The 26,152-nt window shown below is 35.4% G+C and overlaps 2 long non-coding RNA genes across 2 annotated transcripts in view; one reads left to right on the forward strand and one right to left on the reverse strand.

Moving 5' to 3' along the window:
- Positions 1–4,446: 4,446 nt before the first annotated feature.
- LOC145521163 (uncharacterized) lies at positions 4,447–23,563 on the reverse strand. Its single transcript, XR_014065186.1, has 4 exons — positions 23,423–23,563; positions 20,734–20,816; positions 5,676–5,773; positions 4,447–4,642 (listed from the first exon to the last, which is right to left on the reverse strand). It is a non-coding gene; the product is annotated as an uncharacterized LOC145521163 (long non-coding RNA).
- Positions 23,564–23,652: 89 nt separating this feature from the next.
- The window catches only part of LOC145521165 (uncharacterized), a 110,669-nt gene continuing 108,169 nt past the window's right edge, over positions 23,653–26,152 (forward strand). Inside the window, exons 1-2 of the long non-coding RNA XR_014065188.1 lie at positions 23,653–24,575; positions 24,873–25,002. This is a non-coding gene — a long non-coding RNA (uncharacterized LOC145521165). The remainder of the gene's footprint in view (positions 24,576–24,872; positions 25,003–26,152) is intronic.

The raw sequence follows: 26,152 nt of genomic DNA on the forward strand, positions 1-26,152 counted from the left end.
CTAGAACAAAAGGTGGAATGGGATGATGAGTCTAGATTTGTGGAATATATAAGCCCTTCCCAGGGATTCTCAGAAACACTGAGTCATAAGAACACAGTGAAAGACTGCCTGCAGAAACAGAATAGGTGCTGGGTATAGTAGTTGATTATTGAATAGAAGATAGGAGGAGACCATATTGCCTTTGGTATTATCTTTAGAAGTACTAAAGCGGTTTAGTGTTTTTAGGGGTTCTTAATCTTGGATCTCCAGGGGCTCTATGGACAAGCTACATTATAATCAACACTTCATGTATGCATATATTTTCTCTTTGTGAGAAATTTATAATTCTTATTAGATTCTAAAAACACCTTAGAAGTCAAAACAAGGCACAGGTGTATCTCTGGTTACAGCAGACTAGCTTCATATGTTTTTGGAACTGTTTTTTCTTCCTTTCAATTTAACATTATATTTTAAATATTTTCCAGGTAATAATTATTATTTGAAGGCATCAATTTTGTTGGCTGCCTCATATTCTAAAATAGAGATAGATTATAATTTATTTAAGCATTATGCTGTTATTAACCAACTCATTTTCTAATTATTTGCTATTAAAAATAATGTGACTATAGCAAGCAGAATGCTAACAGTGGCCCACCAAGCCTCCCTGCCTCAATTTTTGGAACTTGTGAAGACATGAGGTGTCATCCCCAGGGCTTCGTTTTGTATATGGCACAGTTGACCTTCAGATGGGAAGATGATCCTATTCTAATCACATGCCCCCCTTTAAGAACAGAGTTTTCTTTGGCAGAACAGGAAATCGAAGAGGTGGAAAGCACAAACAAGATTCTGTGCTCTCTTGCTAGCTTTGATGCTGAACGGTGCTTTTTGCTCAGGACTGAAGGTGGCCTCTAGAAGCTGGCTGCAGGGTTTCTGTTCCTGTTCCCAACTTTAACATGAATGTTGTTTTACTGCTGAATATATTATTTAAAAGTAGACAGTTTTTAATATGATGTTAGAGTTTCCTTAAGTCTTATGCAGTGTGATCAAGACTATGACTTGGGATATCAGATTTATTCTAATAGCATCTTCTCTTGTCTATTTTTTTATGTAACATATAATGAAAAAGAAAAACTTATAGACTTCATGAGCCAAGTTTTTCTATTTATATTTTCTGAGAAAACCAAAAATTGCACAAATTTTCCCAAATATGTTATATATAGTATTTTATTTTTTAATTTGGTTTATGCTACATTGTTACAATTAAATTTTATTTTAATTTTTTTTTGTTTTAGAATTTTTAATTAGTTTATTTTCTATTTTTTAACTTTACAATATTGGATTTGTTTTGCCATACACTGAATAGCTTTAAAACTACCCATGGTGGATTCATGTCAATGTATGGCAAAACAAATACAATATTGTAAAGTTAAAAAATAGATAAATAAACTAATTAAAAAAATAAAAATATTATATCTTGCAATAGTGTAACAGTTTAGTATTTTGCAATTATCTTTTACATTTATTTCTCAATTCTGTTTCTTATTTACTATTGAATAATTTCTACTTTGAATTTTAGTATATATGAGCTTCATGAGGGTAGGGACAATCTCCATTGAGCATCACTGAATCCCCAGTGTCTACAATATGCCTGGCACCTACTATGTGGCAATGTATACTGGTTAGCTGAATGAATTAACACTTGTACTTCTTAGATTTTTAAAAAATACATCTGAGTAAAATATTCTATTAAATAGTGAAATAGTGTAAGTTAACTAAAATGACTTTGGATCTCAACACTGCTTTGGCTCTTCATGTAATCTGTTGATTAGTTGTGTGGCAGTTTTCATCATATTCTAAATATGTTATGCTTTGATTATACCTTTCACCCAGTAGTTATGTAAATTAAAACACCTCAGTCTTCAGGCATTTTGTTTAAATTTTATTAGTAATTTCAAGCTAGAGAGCATTTAGGTAAGGCACTAAATACTACAAATATTTAGCCTAATATATGATTTATTTTATAAATGTTTTATAAGTGCTTAAAAGAAATCTGTACTCTCTTTGTAGGTCATGTAATGATTTTTTCATAATAATAGGAATTCTATGGCTTAATTTTATTTCCTTCATCATTTAAGACTGAAAAATATGTTAATGTCAACTACAATAACTTTAATTCCTTCCTGACATTCTTATTATATGACTATAACATATTCATATTTTACACTATGTTGCACATACAATTTTGTGTTAAATTTTAAGTTTACAATATACTTCTTATAGGAATAAAATTACCCTATTTGCATTCATTGCTTTGAGTCTTGCATTCATATTGTCTGAAGTTAGCACTGTTATCCATACTTATTTAAAGTATTTTTAAAGCAATAGTAGTAATACAGAATTTGGTGATTACAGAATATAGACAAGTGAAATGAAAGGCAGCAGTGGCATAAGGAATGGGAAGGAAGAATTGGAAATCACAGTGGTATAGTATTATTTGAAAGTGATTAAGTTAGCTAAAAATGTATATTATAAATGCTAGGGAAACCACTAAAATGACTTTTTAAAAAGTATAATATACTCTAAGAGTTGGGATAAAAATGGTATGCAATCCTCAATGAAAATCAAAAGGCAGAAAAAAAGAAAAAGAAAAACAGAAGAAATGCAATGAATAGGAAGCAATTGTAAATATGGTAGATATTTAATCCAACTGTATCTACAATCATATAAAATACAAATAATCTAAATACAGCAATTAAAAGATGGAAATTGTCAGAATAGATAAAATGTTTCAGATCCAACTATATATTATTTAAAAGGAATTTACTTTAAAGACCAGATACATTAAAAGAGATGGCAAAGGGTGTATCATGCTAACACTAATCCAAAGAAAGTTAGAGTAGCGCTATTAATTTTAGATAAAGCAAGCTCCAGAACAAGGCAGTGTTTTAGTCACCTTTTATTCACCCCATTGATGAGGAAGGCATTCTTACTCTGGAGTTATAGAGATGGGTGAACACATAGCACCCCGCACTGAACAGATGAAGCCACAGTGTTTTATTATTATTTTTGTCTTAAGTTTATTTTTTATTTTATCTTGGAATATAATTGCTTTATAATATTGTGTTAGTTTTTGATATACAGCAAAGTGATTCAGTTATAAATGTACATATATCCATTCTTTTTCGGATTCTTTCCCATTTAGATAATTACAGAGTATTGAGTCAAGATCCCTGTGCTTACAGTGGGTCCTTGTTGATTATCTACTTTATATACAGTAGTGTGTATATGTTAATCCCGAAGTCCTAGTTTATACCAAATAGACTCACAAACTTGGAAAACAAGTTATGGTCACAGTGGTTTCTTAGTCACGTTACCCACACCCCAGGGGAGGAGGACCCGCACAGCAGGCAGGACCGCATGGGAACTGCATTGGAGAACAGAGGGGGCAGGGCCTGCGGGAGGCGGGCTTTGCAACATTAAGAGAAAAGGGTGTTTCCTGGTTCCTGTGGGAGGCTGTGTTTAGCTTCTCTGTGTAATTCCATCTACTAGCAGAGAACTGAAACCTAATGTTCAGGGTAAACTGTGCCTGGTCCCCAAGATAATGGTTGTTTGGTCAGGAGATTCTCATCTGAAGGAGCAGAATGGGGAGGGAAACTTGTCTTTAGGCCATTAGAGGCCCTCCCAATTACATTAGAAGTACATGTAATATTGGGTCTTAAATTTAGGTCTTACATCCTAGAAATATTATTAGAGGTAAAGGGGGCATAATGGGTCGATTCCCTAAGAACCCATAACAATCCTAAATGTGTATGAACTTAACACCAGAGCATCGATACTTGAAGCAAAATCTGTTAGCTGAAAAGGGAAATAGATAAATCCACAGTTAAAGATGAAGATTTCAACACCTCTCTGTCAGTCATTGATAAATCAAGCAGACAGGAAATCAGTCCTGATTTTAGACCTGAACAGCAGTAACAGTCAACTTGATCTAATTGACATCTATAGAATATTTCATCCTTTTCAGAAAGACAAAATGATAAAGGGGATAATAGATCAGTGATTTCTAGGGATTCAGTGATGGGAAAAGAATATTTTAAAAAAGTGAAATTATTCTATATGTTACTGTAGTGGTGGCTATGTGGCCCTTTGCAATTGTCTAAACTCTAGAATTTTATAAAACAAAGAATGAAGCTTAATGTGTGGGGGAAAGGAGCCACCTCGGATATTGTGGCACCCCGAATTGGGGAATGCAGAAGAATTTGCATTCATTTGTGACAGAGTAATTTACACATCTTCCTTGATTTATGATGGGTTACATCCCAATAAACCCACCCAAAGCTTTATATCTAACACACATTTAGCAGACCTAACCTACAGAACATCATAGCTTAGACTAGTCTACCTAAAACGAGCTCAGAAGACTTACATTAGCCTATACTTGGGAAAAATCATCAAACACAAAGCCTATTTTATAATGAGTTGAATATCATGTAATTTATTGAATACTGTCCTGAAAGTGAAAACCAGAATGGTTGTTTGTGTACAGCATGGTTGTAAGTGTATTGGTTGTTTACCCTCATGATCATGTTGTGGCTGCACAGTAGCTGTGGCTGCTATTGCTGCCCAGCCTCATGGGAGAGTCTTCTACAAAATATGGCTAGTCCTGGAAAAAAAATCAATATTCAAAATCTGAAGTACAGTTTTTATTGAGTGCATATCACTTTCCCACCATGATAAAGTTGATAAATTGTAAGTCAAACCATCATTTGGCTTCACTGAAGAGGATGTAAGAAAAATGAATTGACGTAAGAAATGAGTACAATCTGTGTTTTATCAATAAGAACAAAACCCAGTGGATAAAATTGAGGGTATATATGAACAATTATGAAACTACTATACAGGTTTTCTAGAATTTAGCCATGAAGGGGTACAGAGTGGTTTTTCTCACTGTTGGAATGGTAGAATGCAGATCAGCAGGCAGGAGGCCAGAATGATCCATAGGGTTATGAATTAGAGTTGGAAACATCAGTATGGCATAATGTTCATCTTTTCTAGACCCAGATCGATACATTATAGAAACAAGTGTGAAAGTAAAAGTGAAAACCATTCACTCATGTCTGACTCTTTGTGACCCCATGGACTGTAGCCTGCCAGGCCCCTCTGTTCATGGGATTCTCCAGACAATACTTACTGGAGTGGATATCCACTCCCTTCTCTAGGGGATCTTCCAGAATCAGGGATTGAAGCCAGGTCTCCCAAATTGCGGGCAGATTCTTTACCATATGAGCCACCAGGGAACCGCAGAAACATGTATAGATAAATGCATATTTCAGGATAATGTATGAGACAACCTGGTTGGATCTTGAGGGCATTGTGCTAAGTAAATTAAGTCAGAAACAGACACATAATAATCTTATTTATATGTAGAGTCCAAAGAGAAGCACAAACTCATAGAAACAGAGCAGACTTGTGGTTTGCTGTGGTGTAGGGTAGAGTGGGATGGGGTAAATGGGCAAAGGTGGTTAATGAGTGTAAAATTCTAATTATAAGATGAAGTTCTGGGCACATAATTTATAGCATTTTGACTGTAGTCAACAATGTTTTCGTTACTTGAAATTTGCTAAGAGAGGAAATCATGAAATTTCTCACCACGGAAAGAGGTAATTATGTGAGGTGATGAATATATGCTAACTTACCTTAATGTGATAACCATTTGCAATATATATATCTGAAATCTTCAAATTGTATACCTTAAAGTTGCACCACGTTGTATGTCAATTTTATCTCAATAAATCTGGGGAAAAAAAGAAAAAAAAATAACAGAAGAAAATAGGTGTAAGTTTAAAAAGAACTCTCTGTACTATCTAACTTTCCTGTAAAACAATTCTAAGAGATTTATTAAAGTATAAAAATCATATTTAAAATTTATTTGATTTTCAAGGGTGCCTATTAAATAACACTCTGATTTCCTACCAGTGTTTTGAAAAAAACATAAAACAATGGTAAGACAAGTGAAGTTATTATTTTAATTTCCGCTACTGGCTATATCCTGATATATGTATTAATGTGAGAGGAAGAATAAAGTGAACACCTAGGAATGGCAGACTTTCTCACCTAACTCTAGCTTATAGCTTGAAGCACTGCTGGAGAATTTGATGCTAATTGGATTTCCTTTGAGCGTAGGGGAAGCCATGACAGGGACTCTGGTCATTCTGACTGGACCCTTAGATTTTCCTATTTCATAGAATGAAAGAATATTCTGCCTTGCAAGCTTATAAAATTAATTTATACAAGGCCACATTAAGCCATTCAATATACGGAATCAAATATTTCCTCAGGCTAGAATAAGTTTCCTGTGTTATTTTAAAATAAGTACCTTCCTTCCATTTGTTCCTCTCTTTCTTCACTTTCTGCCATAAGGGTGGTGTCATCTACATATATAAGGTTATTGATATTTCTCCCAGCAATCTTAATTCTGGCTTGTGCTTCATTCAGCCTGGAATTTCTCAGGATGTAGTCTACATATAAATTAAATAAGCAGAATAACAATAGACAGTCTTGACGTACTCCTTCTCCAATTTGGAACCAGTCTGTTGTTCCATGTCTGCTTCTAACTGTTGCTTCTTGACCTGCATACAGATTTCTCAGGAGGCAAGTAAGGTGGTCTGGTATTCCCATCTTTAAGAATTTTCCTGTTTGTTGTGATCCACAGAGTCAAAGGCATTAGCGTAGTCAATGAAGGAGAAGTAAATGTTTTTCTGTAATTCTCTTGCTTTTTCTATGATCCAATGGAGGTTGGCAATTTGATCCCTGTTTCTTCTGCCTTTTCTAAATCTGCCTTGAACATTTGGAAGTTCTTGGTTCACATACTGTTGAAGCCTAGCTTGGAGAATTTTGAGCATTATATTGCTAGCATGTGAAATGAATGCATGATGATAATAACTCCACTAGAGACAGCCTTAATTGGAGAAGACATAAGACCTAAATGTAAATACTAAGAATACAATTTCTAGGAGAAAAATGGTGACTATTTCTTCAGCCTTAATTTTAGAGAAAAATTCCTTATATGTAACATTAAAAAATCACCAACCATTATAAAAGAAATTAATGACTTGAATTTAAAATAAAATAAGAATTTTTGTTTATTCAAAATCCTCTTTAAGGCATTCAAATACACAGACTGGGAGAAAAATATTTGTAATGCACACATCAGATGAAAAAGTTGCATCCAGAATGTATAAAGAGTACTTACAGATTAAAAAAAAAAAAGATAAATTGCTTAATTTAAACATTGAAAATAGGCAAAATATTTTACAAGACCCTTCACAAATCTCTCTCCCTCTCTCTTTATCACCAGTTAGCACAAGATAATGTGCTAATAATTAGTCATAAAGAAAATGAAAATAAACCACAAAGAAATGTGACTTTACTTTCAATAATTTGGTTAAAATTAAAATAACTGACATCAAATGATGGAGACGATTATAGCAATTGAGTCAACCATAGATTATTGATAGGAATATAAAATATTAAAGGCTTTTTGAAGAGTGCTTAGGCAGTTTTTTTATAAAAACATACAGTAAAAATTCTACTCCTGGGTTTTTACCCAAGAGAAATGAAAACATGTGACCCAAAGAGACTGATAAAATTGTTTATACATTAGCCAAAACCTGGATGCAGCCTAAATATCCATCAAAAAATAGATTAAAACTTTGTGTGTAATAATACAAGGGATTACTACTCAGAAACAATTCTTTTATAAATGTAAAAATTTATTTAAAAAAAATTAACCAAACTTGCTTAATAACTATAAATATTGTTGGATGGAAAATTACCTAGCACTAGATTGTTTATAATATGGTATTCCTCATGGTTTAGTTATAAGTACTAGCAACAACTAAATAAAAGCAAATTAAATAAAATAGAGGGTTATTTTCTCTTTATAAAAGATTTTAAATATAATAAATCCAGTCAGTCAGGAAGGGATATTGATTCCACCATGATCATGGAACTAGGTTCTTCCATCTTGTTCATCTTATTTTTCCACAGCATGGTCAAAGAGGGTTACTCAAGCTCCAGTTATTACCTCTACATTCCAGTCAGCAAAGAGGAAGATTTGAAGAAAGTAATAAATTTTCTCTTTAAGAATTCCTCCTGGAAATTTCACCTGCCATTTCCGCTTACATACCATTCTCACTAGACTCATTGGCCATAATTTAGTCACATTTAACTGCCAGGGGTAGTATTTACTTTTCTATACTTGGCAACCGTATGTTGAACTAAAGGCCAAGGGTTTTATTTATTTATTTTTTTTTTTAATAAATTTATTTATTTTAGTTGGGGTCTAATTACTTTACAATATTGTAATAGTTTTTGCCATACATTGACATGAATCAGCCATGGGTTTACATGTGTTCCCCTTCCCGGACCCCCCACCCACCTCCCTCCCCATCCCATCCTTCTGGATCATCCCATTGCCCCGACCCTGAGCCCTTGTCACATGCATCGAACATGGAATGGTGCTCTGTTTCACATACGACAATACACATGTCTCAATGCCATTCTCCCAGAACGTCCCACCCTCACCTTCTCCCTCAGAGTCCATAAAAATTGTTCCATGCATCTGTGTCTCTTATTCTGTCTCGCATATAGGGTTATCGTTACCATCTTTCAAATTCCATATATATGCATTAGTATACTGTATTGTTGTTTTAAGGAAAGGGAAAAATAATTAGAAACAACTTTAATTTCTGACACAAAGAAACATTTGAAATAGGAGTTTACAGAAATTTAAATAGTGAAAGAATGGGGAAAAATATGACCGAAAAAAAGTTGATGTAACCATAGTGAGACCACATGAAGAAGTAAAAGGAAAAAGAAAAAAAAAGGCTTTAAGAATTAAAGTGATTCTATATAATTATAGCAATGGCTCTTCAAAATATCAGTAATCAGTTCAGTTAAGTCACTCAGTCATGTTTGACTCTTTGAGACCCCTTGGACTGTAGCATGCACGCCAGGCTTCCCCATCCATCACCAACACCTGGAGCTTGCTCAAACTCATGTCCACCTAGATGGTGATGCTATCCAATCATATTATCCTCTGTTGTTCCCTTATCCTTCTACCTTCAATCTTTCCCAACATCAGGGTCTTTTCCAATGAGTCAGTTCTTCCTATCAGGTGGCTAAAATATTGGAGTTTCAGCTTCAGCATCAGTCCTTCTTATAAATATTCAGGATTGATTTCCTTTATGATTAACCGGTTTGATCTCTTTGCTGGCCAATGGACTCTCAAGAGTATTCTCCGATACCACAGTTCAAAAGCACCCATTCTTCGGTACTCAGCTTTTTTTATGGTCCAACTGTCACATGCAAGAGAGTTCCAGAAAAACATCTATTTCTGCTTTATCGACTATGCCAAAGCCTTTGACTGGGTGGATCACAATAAACTGTGGAAAATTCTGAAAGAGATGGGAATACCAGACCTTCTGACCTGTCTCTTGAGAAACCTGTATGCAGGTCAGGAAGCAACAGTTAGAACTGGACATGGAACAACAGACTGGTTCCAAATAGGAAAAGGAGTACGTCAAGGCTGTATATTGTCACCCTGCTTATTTAACTTATATGCAGAGTATATCATGAGAAACGCTGGGCTGGAAGAAACACAAGCTGGAATCAAGATTGCCGGGAGAAATATCAATAACCTCAGATATGCAGATGACACCACCCTTATGGCGGAGAGTGAAGAAGAACTAAAGAGCCTCTTGATGAAGGTGAAGGAGGAGAGTGAAAAAGTTGGCTTAAAGCTCAACGTTCAGAAAACCAAGATCATGGCATCTGGTCCCATCACTCCATGGGAAATAGATGGGGAAACAGTGGAAACAGTGTCAGACTTTACTTTTTTGGGCTCCAAAATCACTGCTGATGGTGACTGCAGCCATGAAATTAAAAGACGCTTACTCCTTGGAAGGAAGGTTATGGCCAACCTAGATAGCATATTTAAAAGCAGAGACATTACTTTGCCAACAAAAGTCCATCTAGTCAAGGCTATGGTTTTTCCAGTGGTCATGTGTGGATGTGAGAGTTGGACGGTAAAGAAAGCTGAGTGCCGCAGAATTGATGCTTTTGAACTGTGGTGTTGGAGAAGACTCTTGAGAGTCCCTTGGACTGCAAGGAGATCCAATCAATCCATCCTAAAAGAGATCAATCCTGGATGTTCATTGGAAGGTCTGATGTTGAAGCTGAAGCTCCAATACTTTGGCTACCTCATGCGAAGGGTTGACTCATTGGAAAAGACCCTAATGCTGGGTAGGATTGGGGGCGGGAGGAGAAGGGGACGACAGAGGATGAGATGGTTGGATGGCATCACCGACTCGATGAACATGGGTTTGGGTAGTCTCCGGGAGTTGGTGATGGACAGAGAGGCCTGGCGTGCTGCAGTTCATGAGGTCGCAGAGAGTCGGACACGACTGAGTGACTGAACTGAACTGTCACATGCATACATGACTAATGGAAAAACCATAGCTTTGACTATATGGACCTTTGTCGGCAAAGCAGTGTCACTGCTTTTTAAAATGCTGTCTATGTTTGTCATAGCTTTTCTTCCAAGGAGCAAGCATCTTTTAATTTCATGGCTGCAGTCACCATCTGCAGTGATTTTGGAGCCCAAGAAAATAAAGTCTGCCAGTTTTTCCATTGTTTTCCCATCCATTTGCCATGAAATGATGGGACCAGATACCATGATCTTAGTTTTTTGAACATTGAGTTTTAAGCCAACTTTTTCATTCTCCTCTTTCACTTTCATCAAGAGGCTCTTCAGTTCCTCTTCACTTTCTGCCATAAGGGTGGTGTCATCTGCATACCTGAGGTTATTGATTTTTCTCCCTGTAAGCTTTATTCCAGCTTGTTCTTCATCCAGTACAGCATTTGTCATGATGTACTCTTCATATAAGTTAAATAAGCAGGATAAGAATAGACAGTCTTGATGTACTCCTTTTCCAATTTGAAGCCAGTCTGTTGTTCCATGTCCAGTTCTAACTGTTGCTTCCTGGCCTGCATACAGATTTCTCAAGAGGCAGGTCAGATGGTCTGGTATTCCCATCACTTTAACAATTTTTCACAGTGTGTCATGATCCACACAGTCAAAGGCTTTAGTGTAGTCAATGAAGCAGATGTTTTTCTGGAATTCTCTTGCATTTTCTTTGATCCAAAAGATATTGGTAATTTGATCTCTGGTTCCTCTGCCTTTCCTAAATCCAGTTTGAAAATCTGGAAGTTCGGTTCATGTACTGTTGAAGCCTAGCTTGGAGAATTTTGAACATCACTTTGCTAGTGTGTGAGGTGAGTGAAATTGTGCAGTAGTTTGAGCATTCGTTGGCATTGCCTTTCTTTGAAATTGGAGTGAAAACTGACCTTTTCCAGTCCTGAGGCCACTGCTGAGTTTTCCAAATTTGCTGGCATATTGAGTGCAGCACTTTCACAACATCATCTTTTAGGATTTGAAATAGCTCAGCTGGAATTCCATCAGCTCCACTAGCTTTGTTCGTAGTGATGCTTCCTAAGGCCCACTTGACTTTGCATTCCAGGATGTCTGGCTCTAGGTGAGTGATCACACCATTGTGATTATCTGAGTCATGAGATCTTTTTTTTTGTATAGTTCTTGTGTGTATTCTTGGCACTTCTTCTTAATATCTTCTGCCTCTGTTAGGTCTATACCATTTCTGTCCTTTATTGTGCCCATCTTTGCAAGAAATGTTCCCTTGGTATCTCTAATTTTCTTGAAGAGATCTCTAGTCTTTCCCATTCTGTTATTTTTCTTTCTTTCTTTGTATTGATCACTGAGGAAGGCTTTCTTTTGTTTCCTTGCTACTCTTTGGTACTCTGATTTCAGATGGATGTATCTTTCCTTTTCTCCTTTGCCTTTTGCTTCTCTTCTTTTCTCAGCTGTTTGTAAGGCCTCATCAGACAACCATTTTGCCTTTTTACATTTCTTCTTTTGGGGGATGGTTTTGATTGCCCCCTCCTGTACAATGTTGCGAACCTCTGTCCATATTTCTTCCGGCACTCTATCTATCAGATCTAATCCCTTGAATCTATTTGTCACTTCCACTGTATAATCATAAGGGATTGGATTTAGGTCATACCTGAATGGTCTAGTGGTTTTCCCTACTTTTCAATTTAAGTCTGAATTTTGCAATAAGGGATTCATGATCTGAGAGCCACAGTCTGCTCCCGGTCTTGTTTTCGCTGACTGTACAGAGCTTCTTCCATCTTTGGCTGCAAAGAATATAATCAATCTGAAATTGGTATTGACCATTTGGTAAAGTCCATGTGTAGAGTTATCTTTTGTGTTGTTGGAAGAGAGTGTTTTCTATGACCAATGCATTCTCTTGGCAAAACTCTGTTAGCCTCTGCACTGCTTCATTTTGTACTCTAAGGCCAAACTTGCTGGGAAAGAAGACAGTGGTGAAAAAATGTTACTCAACATCCTTTACTGTGTCCTGGATAAAAAAAACAGAAGATCGCTAAAGAAAATAAAATGCCATAAAGGATATTGTGGATATCTGAATGTAGACTGTATGTTAGAAAACTTGTATCCATGTAAAATTTCCTGATGCAGTAATTGTGTTATGATTATATTGGTTAACCTTTTTGTTTTTAAGAGAACCAACTGAAGTATTTTTAGGAGTAAAGCCTCATGATATCTGCATATCTCTCTGTGTCTGCCACTTATGTCTCTTGAGCACTCTGACTCTCTCATTCACACACACACACACACACACACACACACACACACACACACCCTGTGATCTGCTGCTGCTGCTAAGTCGCTTCAGTCGTGTCCAACTCTGTGTGACCCCATAGACGGCAGCCCACCAGGCTCTCTCGTCCTTGGGATTCTCCAGGCAAGAACACTGGAGTGGGTTGCCATTGCCTTCTCCAATGCATGAAAGTGAAAAGTGAAAGTGAAGTCGCTCAGTCGTGTCTGACTCTTCGCGACCTCATGGACTGCAGCCTACCAGGCTTCTCTGTCCATGGGATTTTCCAGGCAAGAGTCCTGTGATCTGAGGCATGTGTAAACTGTGTCCATACTAAGCAAAGCAGGACATGTGGTCACTTCTCCGTGTAAATAATGTGCACAGATTAGCATACTTTACATTTTTACCTCTTTTCCACCATCTGGTTGTGATTTTTATGAGTGATATTTGTTGATACAATCAACTACTCAGGTGTTTTGTTTTTGTCTTCATTGTTCTAGTGCTTCTTTTGTTGAAAAAAGAAAGTCAGGTCTTCTGCCAAGGGAATCACTACAGTCTCCTGGTCTTTTTTTCTTCTTGTCTGCCTTCTCTGTAGCTCTAAGTTCCTACTTTGGTTCTTTTTTAAATCAAAAATTTCCAGACTTAATACTAATAATTTGCTCAACCAGTGTACAAACTTCTAGGCAAACATTGAGTTGAAATTCAGCCTCTCTAACCTTGGCAGCTATACTGATTATTGAAATGTTAAAATACTTTTACAATACTTAAACATCTAACAACTCAAGCTCCTATAGTCCTAGTCCTCCACTCTGGTCTCCAGAGTTGCTTCTTGTGAGACCCTTGAGTGACCCCAAGATCTATCAGCTAGAGAATTAGGGGCTGGCATAGCTGGACCACACTATGCCCTACATCTGCATCCATGCTAATTGACTGGCACCTATGCAGATATCAGTCATTGGATACTACAAAGAGCAGCTCAGAAAACAATCTTATATGTGATGACATAGAGAGATCTCTTAATGGGGTGGGAGAAGGGGAGACAAAGTATAAAGACTAGTGTTTTGCATAACTATATTCACTGTATATATACCTGAACACATATATCTTCTATACATAGTATGTTTTATAAGTCATTTTTTAATTTAATTTTTATTTTATGCTCATAGTTGATTTACAATGTTGTGTTAATTTCAAGTGTACAGCAAAGTAATTCAATTGTACATATACATTTATCCATTCTTTTTTCAGATATTTTTCCTATATAAGTTACTACAGAATAATGACTAGAGTTCCTTGTCACATACAGTAGGTCTTTGTTGCTTATTTATTTTATAAATAGTATTGTGCATATGTTCAGTAATGCCATTTGCAGCAACATGAATGAACCTAGAAATTATCAAAGTGAGATAAGTCAGAAAGAGAAAGACAAATATCGTATGATATCACTCATATGTGGAATCTAAAAATATGATACAAATGAACTTATTTACAAAATATAATCATACTCACAGAAATAGAAAATAAATGTATGGTTACCAAAGAGGAAAAGGTGGATAGGGATGGATAAATTAAGTTTGGAATTGTTAGGGATTTCTGAATGAAATTATCAATCATGGATTATATATAATTTTTGTTGGTTTCCTTTTTTATACTTTTATGTATTTAAGTAATTCAGCTCTGTAAATTTAAATGCTTAGGTGATTTTTGTTTTGTTTTTATATAAGTAAGGCAAATCTCATTTTCTGTTATGGCAAATACTTGCAAACTTTCTGTGTGTGTGTGTGTGTGTTCTATGATAGCAGAATATATCAACATAAAATTAGCTGTATTAAAATTTACTTAAATCATTGAATATTTTATTGATATGTTTTGAGAGCTGTCTTCCAAGTCTTGCACTAATAGTTACTGACTGAGAAATATATATATATATATATATATATATATATGCATTAGTGTACATATGGTATTATGTATGTTACATATAATTATATACTGAGATATAGTTGTAAGATGTATATATATATATATATAATTTATAGTTTAAAGGTATATGTGGATATATGTATGGAAACATGAAAAACTTTTAAAAATATTACTTTCTTCATACTTATGCTCAAAGACACTTACATATACTTACTTACATATACTAACTTTGTATTTAAAATTTTAAATGATTAAAAAATTTTTTAATTTGAGAACATTTCAGGTTTCATCACTGGATAAAGTTATTTGTGACTCTAAACCTTGGAAAGATTCTTAGCATTTCATTGATGAAATTTAGGGCCTAAATATTAACAATTCCATCACAAAGAGAAAAGAATCAGTTTGATCTATGAGCATCTCTCTTGCTAGAAAAAATACAAATACATTGTGGTGATAGCAGAAGAACAGTGTTGTAGAAGATAAAATTCTTTCTGAAGACAGAAATATGAAGATAGTTTTGCCTTGGAGAGCTGAACTACGTGTGAGAGAGTTTGTGCAGCTTAGAAATGAAAAGGACGGGGTAGCCCTGTACAGGGAACAGGCAGGAGGGGAAAGTCCAGTCACACATCTGAAGGCTCTCAGAGAATGTAGAGCATAAGTTGGCAATTGTTTTTTAAGATTATTTTGAATTATTTTTTATTATTTGCTTTTCCATTGTATAAACAAAACATTATGTTCTAGTTTTTCAAGAATGAACACAAGCAATGCCGAAACATTTTTTCTACAATACCTCAATAATAAAATAGTCATAGGGTAGCAACATAAACTTAAAATATTGGCATCTTTTTTCTTCAAGTAACTTATTACCTAAATAATTTGAATCAAAAGACTCTAATGATCCAAAAGATTATTGTCACCTAAGAGCCAAGGGCTTCCTTCACTTCTCTTCTCCCTCTTAGTAGCATTCATATTCCTGATCTTTGTATCATTAACATGCTCTCTTTTATGCTTTCCACAATACTTTACTCTCTGGGTTTTCTTTCTACCTCTTTGATCATCCTTCTCCTCCCTCTAACTCAAGATCACTGATTTTTTTAAAATAATCTTTAATATCTGTTCTAATAATTTAAATTGTTATTTCTCAGTTGATTATTTCTAATTTTTAATTTGCATTCCTAATATTTCACTTGTTTGTCTTTTATTTCCAGCTGTCTTAATTCAAAAGGGGTATGTTTAAAACAATTCAAAGTCCACTCTTTTCAAATAACCCAAAGACATAATCCCAAACTTTTCCATTAACAAAATGGTATCTGAAGTAAAATAGAACTGAGTTCAAACTCTGTTCTGCATCTTATGAGCTATAGGATTATAGGGAATATTTCTGTTTTCCATTCTTATATGTTTTGGAGAGAAAGGAGCTTGGGTATGTGAAACTATGTATCTGGCACATAGTAAGACCTCAATCATATTAACTGTATTCTCATTCATTTCTTGGTGTAGTAACCAGAATAATGGCCATCCAAAGATGCCTATATCCTAATCTTTGGGAACTGTTATTATGTTACCTTAAATGGCAAAAGTGATTTTCAAATTGTGATTAACTTAAAGATCTTGCTATAGAAACAGTATCCTAGATTATTTGAATGGGCCTAATATAAGAATGCTTACAAAAGGAAAAACAAATTTGTGTTTTAAAGCATAAAGTTTGTGATAATTATTACAGCAGCAGTAAGGAACTAAAACACTTGGTAATGCCATTATTTAAGTTGACTGCAACTTTCTATGTTAAGTTCTTCATTCTCCCTTATGTACTAGGTTAAATGTGTAAAAATATTTATTATTTCTTCAATCTTATTTATTTATTCTCATTCAATGCTTCATGTTTCTAGAGTATTTCAAAGATGGCATATCTGTTGTCCCTATTTCTCAGTCATCTGTTGGTTGACGAATTGTGTACACTATTGATGCTGTTAAAGTGCTGCACTCAATATGCCAGCAAATTTGGAAAACTCAGCAGTGGCCACAGGACAGGAAAATGTCTGATTTCATTCTAATTTCAAAGAAAGGCAATGCAAAAAAAATGCTCAAACAACTGCACAATTACATTCATCTCACACTCTAGCAAAGTAATGCTCAAAATTCTCCAAGCCAGGCTTAAACAGTTTGTGAACCATGAACTTCCAGATGTTCAAGGTGGATTTAAAAAAGGCAGAGGAACCAGAGATCAAATTGCCAACGTCCAGTGGATCATTGAAAAAGCAAGGGAGTTCCAGAAAAACATCTACTTCTGCTTTATTGACTATGCCAAAGCCTTTGACTGTGTGGATCACAACAAACGGGAAAATTCTTAAAGAGATGGGAATACCTGACCACCTTACTTGCCTCCTGAGAAAACTTTATGCACGTCAAGAAGCAACAGTTAGAACTGGACATGGAACAACAGACTGGTTCTAAATAGGAAAAGGAGTACATCAAGGTTGTATATTGTCACCCTGCTTATTTAACTTATATGTAGACTACATCATGAGAAATGCTGGGCTGGATGAAGCACACGATGGAATCAAGATTGCTGGGAGAATTATCAATAACCTCAGATATGCAGATGACACCACCCTTATGGTAGAAAGTGAAGAGGAACTGAAGAGCCTCTTGATGAAAGAGGAGAGTGAAAAAGTTGGGTTAAAGCTGAACATTCAGAAAACTAAGATCATGGCATCTGGTCCCATCACTTTATGGCAAACAGATGGAGAAACATTGGAAACCATGACAGACTTTATTTTTTTGGGCTCCAAAGTCACTGCAGATGGTGACTGCAGCCATGAAATTAAAGGATGCTTTCTCCTTGGAAGAAAAGTTATGACCATCCTAGATAGCATATTAAAAAGCAGGGACATTATTGCCAACAAAGGTCCATCTAGTCAAAGCTATGGTTTTTTCAATAGTCATGTATGCATGTGAGAGTTGGACTATAAAGAAAGCTTAGTGGTGAAGAATTGATGCTTTTGAACTGTGGTGTTGGAGAAGACTCTTGAGAGTCCCTCGGACTGCCAGGACATCCAACCAGTCCATCCTAAAGGAAATCAGTCCTGAATTTTCATTGGAAGAACTGATGCTGAAGCTGAAACTCCAATACTTTTCCACCTGATGTGAAGAACTTATTCATTTGAAAAGACACTGATGCTGGGAAAGAATGAAGGTGGGACAACAGAGGATAAGATGTTTGGATGGCATCACTCTTTAGACATGACTTTTAGTAAGCTCCGAGAGTTGGTGATGGACAGGGAGGCCTGGCCTGTTGCAGTCCATGGGATTGCAAAGAGTCAGACATGACTGAGTGCTAAACTGAACTGAACTGACTGATGTTTTAAAATTATTAAAATAACTTCTCACATTTATGTTTAAATTCTGACAATACCTGAGTTTCCTACCGTATGAAGTTCATCTCTGTTTTGCTTTCCCTAGTGTGAACAGATTGAGAATTTCTGGCTACCCTTCTCTCACATTAAAATTTAACTTAGGTTAAACTCATTTCTCTCCTGGCATTGTGCCCGCTCATTTCTGCCTTTCTGTCTATGCTCATGCTTTCTTCATCTCCTGGAATCTCTCTCCCTTGCTTTCTGCTCTTTACAGTTTTACTTCTCTTCATAACCAGGTAAGTCTTGCTAGCCTTGATACTCTTCATGACCTATTGCAGCAGTTAGAAATTTCCTCCTCAGAATGACCTATTAGTTTCTTACGGTTCAGCTGTTGATGGCTCTCCAACTGTTTCATATATTTTACTCTTTTCTCCACAACTTAAAATATAAGCTCTGATTTGGGGTGAGGATATATTATATTTTTAACATAATCATGTATGTTATATACATGATGCGTGTGTGCTCAGTCACTTCAGTCATGTCTGACTCTCTGCTACCCAGTGGACTGCAGCCTGGCAAGCTCTTCTGTCCATGGGGTTCTCTAGGCAAGAATTTGGAGGGGACTGCCATGCCTTCCTCTAGGAGATCTTCGTGACCCAGGGATCAAACCCGTGCCTCTTACATCTCTTGCATACTCATATCATAAAGTGACATAGAATTGTATAAATCATCATGTATTTGAAATAATTTATGATGAAAATATTATTTTAAAGTATATTAATATTGGTATTTTATTTCCTCACTATAGAAAATTTTTTAAAAAGTAATAGTTCATTCATTTGCAAATTTGCAACTGATTTACTTTGAAGGAAAATTATAATCATACAATGATTTTTTTAATTTAAATAATTGGTAATAGTACTTTTTATGATCATAGGTTTATTACATTTTCCAGATAATCACCAATATCCACAGTATATTATATTCCTACTAAGTGCATATACCAATTTCTCAGTAAGCATATTTTGTTAATCTGATCATGTTGTTCAGTTGTGTCCCACTCTTTGTGACCCTATGGACTGAAGCTTGTCAGTCTCTGCTGTCCATGGGATTTCCCAGGCAAGAATACTGAAGTAGGTTGTCATTTCCTTCTCCAGGGGATCTTCGTAACCCAGGGATCAAACCTGGGTCTCCTGCACTGCAGGTGGATTCTTTACCATCTGAGCCACCAGAGAGCCCAATATTAGGGTGTGAGCACCTGTGCTAAGTTGCTTCAGTCATGTCTGACTCTGTGACCACATAGACCGTAGCCCTCTAGGCTCCCTGGTCCATGGGATTCTCCAGGCAAGAATACTGGAGTGGGTTGCCATATATAAATGTGCCAAATATTATTTCTTGTTTTATGTAAATATACATAGATTAGTTGTGTAAAAAAAAAAAAAATGAACATGTCTCTCTACATGAGAGTTCAGTCATTGTCTGTTGATCCTCTTGTTTTATATACTTTGTCTCGTCTGGTAACTCTTATCATACTTGAAATATTTTATCTTGCCCTAAACAGGAAGTGTATGGCAATTCCCTGGTTGAAATCAAGGATTTTTTCAGTACCGTATATCCCTGGCATCAACATCACTTTCTGTAACCTTGTGTCTTCAACTCTTAAAATCTACTTGATCCTAGTTACTTAAAGAATGCTATCTCTGTGATCCTTAGGGTCAGCTTTCTGCCAGATTCTTTATTCCTTTCTTAAATCTAGGCTTGGTAATTTTATCCTATAGATATTCTTCTAGCTTTGTATCTGTGCCTCCTAAAAGCCTCAGCTTTTCATTTTACCAGTGACCAACTGAAGTTTATATTCAAGCGCTAATACTGCATTCCTCTCAAACTGTTACCATGTTGATGGATATGTGATCAGATGACAAACATCTCGCATGGACAATTTCATGCAGCCTCATTAGAACCTAGAAAACACTTGAAATGATGCTGATTAACCCAACTGTATTGCTTATTTTTCTATCCCCATTCAGGGCATGCAAATCATGTGCCAGACACTCCAAGTATCCTAGACGACTGTGTATGTTTTAGTCAAGTTGAATAATCAGAAAGGTATCTCTTTTACCTAACTCACATTTCCTTGTCTCTTCCTCATCACCCAGTATCTAAATCTACCAAAAGAAACCTTTTGAAACCATTAAATAATTAGTTTCTGCTTTATAATGTCACAAAAAATTTGTAAAATTCAGGAAGATCTCTTTAATTGGAAAATCAGTTTTGTAGAAAGGATTCTATATTTCAATGTGAAATATATCTCAAAATTATTTTAACTCTTTGAAAGTTAGCTACCATAAAATAGCTACATCAATAAATAATTATTATTGTAACAATATAGGATATCTCATAGGAATATTCCGAAAATAAAATAAGATACAGAATAACTGCCATGTTCTCATCCCGATGTCTGTGTGTACTTTTCTTTATTATATATATATGTGAATGCTTTTTTGTATATTTGTAAATTATATTTTGATGTCATTTTTTTAAATTGAGGATCAAGTGCCACTTCATCAATAATGGAAACTGATATGTGTACTGCATTCACTCACATCACAGAGCTTGTTATTGAAACAGTAGCTATACCCACATTCATGGAGCAAGTTGTATAGGTGGCTGCCAGTTGTACTTTGCAGAAAACCTTGACAGCTGTGGCTGAATATACTCACAATTCTGACCTAGCAGTTGCTTTGTAGTCTTTATAGAACGTGAAGTATTTGTACACACAAGAGCAGCATGTCTTGACAGAGTTCTGTTATAAAAGGAAGAGTGATCTTAATAAAATGCTGTTTCTACATCAATCTAGTTCCAATTCTATTAATTCTTTAGTAGGGATCCAGTTAAAACATTTAGAAATATTTATATAAAGGTATATATGAAGCAACCAATTCAGTTTTGAATATACTGTTGTTCAAAGCCAATGTGAAAATGTGAGAATTTTGAAAAAAATCCATGCTTATGATCTAATTATACTTGAGCTCATAATGGCTATGTTATATAGTGATAAAGTCTATTTTTTAATCATACTTCAGTTTCTCTATGTAGAAATCCAGCTTGGAAACTAAAATGTATGCATGCTCTGAGAGATCCTGCAGCATGTTGAGTTTGAAATAAGAACTCTGAATCCATTCAGTCTCCTATGTAATAATAATTTCACAAATGTGTGAATATGAATATCAAATAGCCATGTGGTATGAATCTCTATAAGGCATGGATCACCAGTAGAAACACCTCAAAAATGAAAAACTGAATTAAAGTTTTCTTGCCATCATGAAACTGGGAATATCACACCATGAATCCTATCTGCCTCAAAAAAGGCAGTTTTTAATAAAGAAAAGGGAGCCTATTTTTTTTCCAGTAGTTATACTGGTTTGACTTTTTAAAAATGACTAGATTGAAAGCTAGTTTTGATATCAGTCAGAGACAGCTCTAGTCATAAATCAGTTAATAGATTTTGAACAGATATTCAATAAAATAGAAAATTGTGCTTTATTCCTTCGGAGCTGCCTTTTATTTGTTTAATTCACTTTGTTGAACATCATAATTTAAGTGTAATTTGCTTTTGCAGATTATAGCTGACACCAGATTTAAGAAAAATGAATGTTCCTAACAGTTACTTATCAATACAAATTTCTCAATCAGAAAATTCAGTCTTCTGGTAAATAAGTTCATCTCACAAGTACTGGTGGTACTATGAATGGAAAATATTATCATTTTTTTCCCAGTGTAACCTTTGGGAAATAGTCTCAAAATGTAGAGGTGTGACATTTTAAAATTTAATACTGAAATGCTCATTTATTATACATAAGTTCATTAATTACTTTAATCATCAACTGTCTTTTAAAGAGCTAAAAATGTAAAATGAGGTATAGTAACAGTAGCTACGAAGCACATTTACTAAACAAAGTCTTGTGGGTTTAAGCAGGGATTTTCTGTTCTTTGAGTTCTCTCTAAAATTTGATGTTGTTATTAGTATATACTTTGGGTTTTTCAAACTTAGTTAAAAAAATCTGCAAATATAGAGTGAGATATGCGTCCCATAGGGCTTCCCAGGTGGCACTGGTGGTGAAGAAACCACCTGGCAATGAAGGAGACATGAGACATAGGTTCCATCCCTAGGTTGGGAAAATGCCCTAGAGGATGGCACAGCATCCCACTCCAGTACTCTTGCTTGGAGAATCCAAGGACAGAGAAGCCTATGGGCTACAATCCATAGAGTTGCAAGGAGTCAGACATGACTGGGGTAAATGTGCACTCATACATACACTTGTCCCTTCACTCCTAAAATAATCTTCATTTTATGACGATTTTCACAAAGTGAGAATTCATCTTTGAAAATTACTGTAATTCTCTTATATAAGCAGGGCCAATTTCATTTAGGATGCAATGACAGCAGTTGCAAATAAAAACGAATGGAGCCCTGGGAATGATTTGCTTGTTTGACATCAGTGTACATTTTGTTAGCTACCATATTGTGAATGTGATAATAACAGATAGAGCGGAGACCAATGCTCCCATCCCCTTTAAATTGACTTTGGCAATTATTCCCCTGGAATATACTGTTTATCTCTTCTCTATCCAGTATAAAAATCACATCTGTCAGGAAATTGGGACTTTTTATGCAGTGATTTTTATTGATTCATGACTGTGAGGAAGCCATAGAAATAAAAAATAGGGGAATAAAACATGGTTACACAGTAAAGTGTGAGCACTGTCTAGAGATAAAGAGAAGATTTATGTTAGCATTGACATGAAGAGGAAATATCTTTGATGTGAGTTTAGTATAAAATTATTAGCAATTTTACTGGAATGGAATATGACAACTTTTTAGCTTTTGTATTATGAATTTTTTAAGTCTATATATAATATATACATCTAGTTGAAAATACTAATGTCAAAATTAAACATTTTGGCCTTTTTAATACTTTAATTATCCTTGGATCCTTTTTCACCCATTTATCCAATTAAGTGATTTTTCCATATGTCACTGGAGGTAGTCTGGTTGCACTGTATGGGATGGGAATGAAGGGACTGTAAGCATTTTATCTTTGTGGGTCTATTACCAAATTTGGTCCTGGCACATGGTTAGCCTTAGTAAACTTTTTTTTTTATATTACTGAATGATAAAAAACACTCAAATTTGAGAAAAAATATACTTTAATAAAAATCAATTGTTATAAATAAGCCGAACATGCCTTTTGTAATTGCTACTTAGTAAATAAACTAGGGTAAACTTCAGGCTATGCATTCTAAGATCTTTTTTGACTCATTTTGACTGATTTCACTACCCAATTTTGTGCTGTTATTATTGTTTTTAGTTTAATTTTGTTCATTTATTTTTAAACTGATAAAACATACCTTAACTATTCTGCCTTACAGGTAAGAGCACTTCAGGCCCCCATCAAAAAGAAAGGGATGTCTTTTCCAAACAATTTTCAAATTCCAGCCTTCACCATTAACATTAACCAGCTTTCACCAAAATTCTATTTCATGTCATTTGTTGCTGTTCAGTTGCTCAGTTACGTGCAACTCTTTGTGACCCATGACTGCAGCACGCCAGGCTTCCCTGTCCATCACCAACTCCCAGAGCTTGCTTGAACTCATGTCTATTGAGTCGGTGATGCCATCCAACCATCTTATCCTCTGTCCTCCCTTTCTCCTCCTGCCCTCAATCTTTCCCAGCATCAGGGTCTTTTCTAATGAGTTGGCTCTTCGCATCAGGTGGTCAAAGTATTGAAGCTTCAGCATCAGTCCTTCCAGTGAATATTCAGAGTTAATTTCCTTTAGGATTGACTGGTTTGATCTCCTTGCAGCCAAGGGACTCTCAAGAGTCTTCTTCAACACCACAGATCGAAAGCATCAGTTCTTTGGCGCTCAGCCTTCTTTATGGTCCAACTCTCACATCCATACTTGACTACTGGAAAAACCATAGCTTTGACTATATGGACCTTTGTCAGCAAAACAATGTCTCTGCTTTTTAATACACTGTCTAGGTTTTTCAGAGGTTTTCTTCCAAAGAGCAAGTGTCTTTTAATTTCATGGCTGCAGTCACCATCACAGCCACTTTTTATCCAAGCCATAATGTATGGCCATGTGTGACCTCTTACCCTGCTGCTCTTAGGTCCTTCTCAGTTTCAGAATTCAGAGCCCTGCAATTCCCCTATTCTCAGGCCATACAAAATATTGTAACCTCTCCACATTTGACAAAACATATCATTGTAAGTGAGATTAGTTATGTAAACTCAAAAACATGTTAAAGCTATTTTAATTTATGGAAACTATTATAATAATCAAGTGCCCTGTCAACCTTGATTTTCTGTGCTATGGTCTGAACAAGAGAGTGATATTATGATATGATTCCTTTTTTCCATGCCTCCTCTTCATTCCTCAACCCCAACCTACCTCTTATGGCCTGGTTACCACTACTCTTACATACAAATGATTCTACTACATAAAGATTTAGTTAAAACCCCGGGGACAATGAATTCCCGTCATGCTCTTCATCCCGAATGTAAGCCTTTTGTCACCCAGCCTCTCTCAGATTCTTGTTCATTGACTCTGTCTTCTCCTCAAGGCTCAATTTTATCTAGCCCTCCTCCCTCAGTAACGTCTTCATGGTTCCTCAGGAATTCTCTTTGCATAGTATCATGTTCACATACTCTCTGAAGGGAAGTGAAGCATTATATATATATATATATATATATATATATATATATATACACACACTTATTGAAGATACACACACACACCCCTTCACTGAAGGATTATACTTCTCAGATGCTCTCCTTATCCTCTCCTTATCCTGTAGATCACACAGATGGAGACTGATCAAAGGTCTGGAAGATGACATTGGTGTTCTCCTGGATCTTCACAACTACTTTAAAGTTATTGCTCTTATTCCCTTGTGCAAAGCTCCTTTTTTTTCTGAGAGGTTCAAGGTAAGTGATTGTACCACCCTTCAAAAAAATTTCTGTGGAGGTATAATTGACATGTTATTTTCATATGACCACATGATTTGATATTCTTATGTGTTCCAAAATGATTACATTTTGTTCAGTTAACATTCATCACCATACATACTTACATTTTTCCTTGTAATGAGAAGTTTTAAGATTCACTTTCTTAGTTTTCTAATATGACATAGAGCAGTATTAACTGTAGTTACCATGTTGTATATATATCCTCATGAGGCATTTATTATAGATAGAAGTTTGTTATTTTTGACCCCTTTCACCCATTCAGCTCACACTCTAACCTCTACTTCAGGCAACTACCAATCTGTTCTATTTATAATAAGCTCAAGGGTTTTGCTTTTAAAATTCTTCAGAAAAGTGAGATCATATGCCTTTCATCTTTCTGTTTGGCATTTTTCACTTACCATATGCCCTTCATGTCTATCTGTGTTGTTGCAAACGGCAGGATTCCCTTCTTTTTATGGCCGAATAATACTTCATTGTATGTATAAACCACATATTATTTGCCCATTCCTCTCTAAAGAATACTTAAGTTGTTTGCATGTCTTGGGTATTGCAGTGAAATGCTGCAGTGAACATGGGAATGGCTATATCTTTGCAAATTTGTGTTTTCATTTTCTTCAAATGAATACCCAGAGTTGGAATTTCTGGAGTATATAGTTGTTCTATTTTTAGTTTTTTTGTGAAACCTCCATACTATTTTCCATAGTGACTGCACTAATTTATTACTACCAATAGTGTGCAAATGTTCCCTTTTTCCACAACCTCTCCAGCACTTGTTTTTTGATATCTTTTTGATAATAGCCATTCTGACAGGTGTGAATTGATATCTCATTGTGGTTTTGGTTTGCATTTCCCTGATTAGTGATGTTGAGCACCTTTGCATGTGTCTGTTAGCCATTTATATGTTTTCTTTGGAAAACATCTATTCCAATCTATTTTTTATTATTTGTTTTTGGAGTTGTATGAATTTTTAAATATATTTTGGATATTAACCTCTTATGAGGCCTATTACTAGCAAATATTTTCTCTCATTTTGTGGATTTGTCTTTTCATTTTGTTGATAGTGTCCTTTGCTATGCAGAAGCTTTTTAGTTCATATAGTCCCACTTGT

The sequence above is a fragment of the Giraffa tippelskirchi genome, chromosome 9 (genome assembly GCF_054371585.1).
Source record: "Giraffa tippelskirchi isolate mGirTip1 chromosome 9, T2T-mGirTip1v1.2.pri, whole genome shotgun sequence".
NCBI lineage: Eukaryota > Metazoa > Chordata > Mammalia > Artiodactyla > Giraffidae > Giraffa > Giraffa tippelskirchi.